This window comes from Eubalaena glacialis, chromosome 2, assembly GCF_028564815.1.
Source record: "Eubalaena glacialis isolate mEubGla1 chromosome 2, mEubGla1.1.hap2.+ XY, whole genome shotgun sequence".
In the NCBI taxonomy this organism is placed as follows: Eukaryota; Metazoa; Chordata; class Mammalia; order Artiodactyla; family Balaenidae; genus Eubalaena; species Eubalaena glacialis.
This window is the reverse complement of record NC_083717.1, coordinates 57,787,769-57,793,828: the sequence shown is the minus strand read 5'-3', so window position 1 is coordinate 57,793,828 and position 6,060 is coordinate 57,787,769.

The following is a 6,060-nucleotide window of genomic DNA, read 5'->3' as shown; positions in this document are numbered from 1 at the left end:
CTATCCTTCTTAAACTCTTCCATTATATAGCAGATGGAGGAACCCTCCCAAACTCATTCTATGAGGGCACCATCACCCTGATACCAAAATCAGACAAAGATGTCACAAAAAAAGAAAACTAGAGGGCAATATCACACCGATGAACGTAGATGCAGAAATCCTAACAAAATAGTAGCAAAGAGAATCCAACAGCACATTAGAAGGAACATAGACCATGATCATCTGGGATTTATCCCAGGAATGCAAGGATTCTTCAATATATGCAAATCAATCAGTGTGATAAACCGTATTAAGAAATTGAAAGGGAAAAACCATATGATCATCTCAATGGATGCAGAAAAAGCTTTTGACAAAATTCAAAACTGATATATGATAAAAACCCTCCAAAAGTGGACATAGAGGGAACTTACCTCAACATAATAAAGACCATATATGTCAAACCCACAACCAACATCGTTCTCAAAGGTGAAAACCTAAAACCCTTTCCTCTAAGATCAGGAACAAGACAATGTTTCCCACTCTCACCACTGTTATTCGACATAGTTCTGGAGGTTTTAACCATAGCAGAGACGAAAAAGAAATACAAGGAATCCAAATCAGAAAAGAAGAAGTAAAACTGTCACTGTTTGCAGATGACGTGATACTATACATAGAGAATCATAAAGGTGCTACCACAAAGCTACTAGAGCCAATCAATGAATTTGGTAAAGTAGCAGGACACAAAATTAATGCACAGAAATATCTTGCATTCCTATACATTAATGATGAAAAATCTGAAAGAGAAATTAATGAAACACTCCAATTTACCATTGCATCCAAAAGAATAAAATACCTAGGAATAAATCTACCTAAGGAGACAGAAGACCTGTATGCAGAAAACTATAATACATTGATGAAAGAAATTAAAGATGATACAAACAGATGGAGAGATATATCATGTTCTTGGATTGGAAGAATCAACATTGTGAAAATGACTATACTACCCAAAGCAATCCACAGATTTAATGTAATCCCTATCAAACTACCAATAGCATTTTTCAGAGAACTAGAACAAAAAAATTTCACAATTTATGTGGAAACACAAAAGACCCCGAATAGCCAAAGCAATCTTGAGAAAAAAAAATGGAGCTGGAGGACTCAGGCTCCCTGACTTCAGAGTATACTACAAAGCTACAGTAATCAAGACAGTATGGTACTGACACAAAAACAGAAATATAGATCAATGGAACAGGATAGAAAGCCCAGAGATAAAATCACACACATATGGTCACCATATCTTTGATAAAGGAGGCAAGAATATACAATGGAGAAAAGAGAGTCTCTTCAATAATTGGTGCTGGGAAAACTGGACAGCTACATGTAAAAGAATGAAATTAGAACACTCCCTAACACCATACACAAAAATAAACTCAAAACGGATTAAAGGCATAAATGTAAGACCAGACACTATAAAACTCTTAGAGGAAAACATAGGAAAAACACTCTTTGACCTAAACCACAGCAAGATCTTTTTTGACCCATCTCCTAGAGTAATGAAAATAAAAACAAAAATAAACAAATGGGACCTAATGAAACTTAAAAGCTTTTGCACAGCAAAGGTAACCATAAACAGGATGAAAAGACAACCCTCGGAATGGGAAAAAATATTTGCAAATGAAGCAACTGACAAAGGATTAACCTGCAAAATATACAAGCAGCTCATGCAGCTCAATATTAAAGAAACAAACAACCCAATCCAAAAATGGGCAGAAGACCTAAATAGACATTTCTTCAAAGAAGACATACAGATGGCCAAGAAGCACATGAAAAACTGCTCAACGTCACTAATTATTAGAGAAATGCAAATCAAAACTACAATGAGGTATCACCTCACACCAGTTAGAATGGGCATCATCAGAAAATCTGCAAACAGCAAATGTTGGAGAGGGTGTGGAGAAAAGAGAACCCTCTTGCACTGTTGGTGGGAATGTAAATTGATACAGCCACTATGGAGAACAGTATGGAGGTTCCTTAAAAAACTAAAAACAGAACTACCATACAACTCAGCAATCCCACTACTGGGCATATACCCTGAGAAAACCATAATTCAGAAAGAGTCCTGTACCACAATGTTCATTGCAGCTCTATTTACAATAGCCAGGACATGGAAGCAACCTAAGTGTCCATCAACAGATGAATGGATAAAGAAGATGTGGCACATATATACAATGGAATACTACTCAGCCATAAAAAGAAATGAAATTGAGTTACTTGTAGTGAGGTGGATGGACCTAGAGACTGTCATACAGAGTGAAGTCAGAAAGATAAAAACAAATATTGTGTGCTAATGCATATATATGGAATCTAAAAAAAAAAAGGTTCTTAAGAACCTAAGGGAGAGGGAGGGGCAAGATGGCGGAAGAGTAAGACGCGGAGATCACCTTCCTCCCCACAGATACATGAGAAATACATCTACACGTGGAACTGCTCCTACAGAACACCCACTGAACGCTGGCAGAAGACGTCAGACCTCCCAAAAGGCAAGAAAATCCCCACGTACTTGGGTAGGGCAAAAGAAAAAAGAAATAACAGAGACAAAAGAATAGGGACGGGACCTGCACCAGTGGGAGGGAGCGGTGAAGGAGGAAAGGTTTCCACACACTAGGAAGCCCCTTCGTGGGCAGAGACTGCGGGTAGCAGAGGGGGGAAGCTTCGGAGCCACGGAGGAGAGCGCAGCCACATTGGTGCGGAGGGCAAAGCGGAGATTCCCGCACAGAGGAGCAGTGCTGACCAGCACTCACCAGCCCGAGAGGCTTGTCTGCTCAGCCGCCGGGGCGGGCGGGGCCTGGGAACTGGGGCTCGGGCTTCGGTGCTAGCCGGGAGGGAGTCCGGGAAAAAGACTGCGGCTGCCAAAGAGGCAAGAGAATTTTTCTTGCCTCTTTGTTTCGCGGCGCGCAAGGAGAGGGGATTCAGAGCGCCGCCTAAACGAGCTCCAGAGACGGGCGCGAGCCGCGGCTATCAGCGCGGATCCCACAGCAACAGGGACGCAGAGGGAAAAACGGAGAGATTCCCGCACAGAGGCTCGGCGCCGAGCAGCACTCACCAGCCCGAGAGGCTTGTCTGCTCACCCGCCGGGGCGGGCGGGGGCTGGGAGCTGAGGCGCGGGCTTCGGTCGGATCCCAGGGAGAGGACTGGGGTTGGCTGCGTGAACACAGCCTGAAGGGTCTAGCGCACCACAACTAGCCGGGAGGGTGCACGAGAAAAAGTCTGCAGCTGCCGAAGAGGCAGGAGACTTTTTCTTGCCTCTTTGTTTCGCGGCGTGCAAGGAGAGGGGATTCAGAGCGCCACTTAAACGAACTCCAGAGACGGGCGCGAGCCGCGGCTATCAGCGCGGACCCCAGAGACGGGCATGAGACGCTAAGGCTGCTGCTGCCGCCACCAAACAGCCTGTGGGCGAGCACAGGTCATTCTCCACACCGCCCCTCCCGGGAGCCTGTGCAGCCCGCCACGGCCAGGCTCCCGTAATCCGGGGACAACTTCCCCGGGAGAGCGCACGGCGCGCCTCAGGCTGCTGCAACGTCACGCCAGCTTCTGCCGCCGCAGGCTCGCCCCGCCTCCTCCGTACCGCTCCCTCCCCCCGGCCTGACTGAGCCAGAGCCCCCGAATCAGCTGCTCCTTTAACCCCGTTCTGTCTGGGCGGGGAACAGACGCCCTCAGGGGACCTACATGCAGAGGGGGGTCCAAATCCAAAGCTGAACCCCGGGAGCTGTACGAACAAAGAAGAGAAAGGGAAATCTCTCCCAGCAGCCTCAGAAGCAGCGGATTAAAGCTCCACAAACAACTTGATGTGCCTGCATCTGTTGAATACCTGAATAGACAACGAATCATCCCAAATTTAGGAGATGGACTTTGGGAGCAGGATATATTAACTTTTCCCCTTTTCCTTTTTTTTGTGAGTGTAGATGTGTATGCTTCTGGGTGAGATTTTGTCTGTATAGCTTTGCTCTCACCGTTAGTCCTAGGGTTAGGTCCGTCTGTTTTTTTTTTTTTTTTTTTTTTTTTTTTTTTTTTGGCTTAAATAAAATTTTTTTTCCCTAATAAATGTTTTCTTAATAATTTTTTCTATTTTTAAAAAAATTTTTAATAAGTTTTTTCACATTTTTTATTTTAAAAAATTAAAAAATTTTTTTCTTAATAAATTTTTTCTAAATAATTTTTTTCTTATTTTTAGTATAAAAAATTAATAAATTTATTTTTAAAAATTAAAAAAAATTTTTTCTTAATAAATTTACTCTTAATAATTTTTTTCTTATTTTTTATTATAATTGCTTTATTTTATTTTATTTTATCCTCTTTTTTTCTTTCTTTCCATTTTTTCTCCCTTTTATTCTGAGCCGTGTGGATGGAAGGCTCTTGGTGCTCCAGCCAGGCATCAGGGCTGTGCCTCTGAGGTGGGAGAGCCAACTTCAGGACACTGGTCCACAAGAGACCTCCCAGCTCCACGTAATACTAAACGGCGAAAATCTCTCAGAGATCTCCATCTCAACATCAAGACCCAGCTTCACTCAACGACCAGCAAGCTACAGTGCTGGACACCCTATGCCAAACAACTAGCAAGAGAGGAACACAGCCCCATCCATTAACAGAGAGGCTGCCTAAAATCATAATAAGGCCACAGACACCCCAAAACACACCACCAGACGTGGACGAACCCACCAGAAAGACAACATCCAGCCTCATCCACCAGAAAACAGGCACTAGTTCCCTCCACCAGGAAACCTACACAACCCACTGAACCAACCTTAGCCACTGGGGACAGATACCAAAAACAACGGGAACTACGAACCTGCAGCCTGTGAAAAGGAGACCCCAAACACAGTAAGATAAGCAAAATGAGAAGACAGAAAAACACACAGCAGATGAAGGAGCAGGGTCAAAACACACCAGACCTAACAAATGAAGAGGAAATAGGTAGTCTACCTGAAAAAGAATTCAGAATAATGATAGTAAGGATGATCCAAAGTCTTGGAAATAGAATAGACAAAATGCAAGAAACATTTAACAAGGACATAGAAGAACTAAAGAGGAACCAAGAAACGATGACAAGCACAATAAATGAAATTAAAAATACTCTAGATGGGATCAATAGCAGAATAACTGAGGCAGAAGAACGGATAAGTGACCTGGAAGATAAAATGGTGGAAATAACTACTGCAGACCAGAATAAAGAAAAAAGAATGAAAAGAACTGAGGACAGTCTCAGAGACCTCTGGGACAACATTAAATGCACCAACATTCGAATTATAGGGGTCCCAGAAGAAGAAGAGAAAAAGAAAGGGACTGAGAAAATATTTGAAGAGATTATAGTTGAAAACTTCCCTAATATGGGAAAGGAAATAGTTAATCAAGTCCTGGAAGCACAGAGAGTCCCATACAGGATAAATCCAAGGAGAAACACACCAAGACACATATTAATCAAACTATCAAAAATTAAATATAAAGAAAACATATTAAAAGCAGCAAGGGAAAAACAACAGATAACACACAAGGGCATCCCCATAAGGTTAACAGCTGATCTTTCAGCAGAAACGCTGCAAGCCAGAAGGGAGTGGGAGGATATACTTAAAGTGATGAAGGAGAAAAACCTACAACCAAGATTACTCTACCCAGCAAGGATCTCATTCAGATTTGATGGAGAAATTAAAACCTTTACAGACAAGCAAAAGCTGAGAGAGTTCAGCACCACCAAACCAGCTTTACAACAAATGCTAAAGGAACTTCTCTAGGCAAGAAACACAAGAGAAGGAAAACACCTACAATAACAAACCCAAAACATTTAAGAAAATGGGAATAGGAACATACATATCGATAATTACCTTAAATGTAAATGGATTAAATGCTCCCACCAAAAGACACAGACTGGCTGAATGGATACAAAAACAAGACCCATATATATGCTGTCTACAAGAGACCCACTTCAGACCTAGAGACACATACAGACTGAAAGTGAGGGGATGGAAAAAGATATTCCATGCAAATGGAAATCAAAAGAAAGCTGGAGTAGCAATTCTAATATCAGAC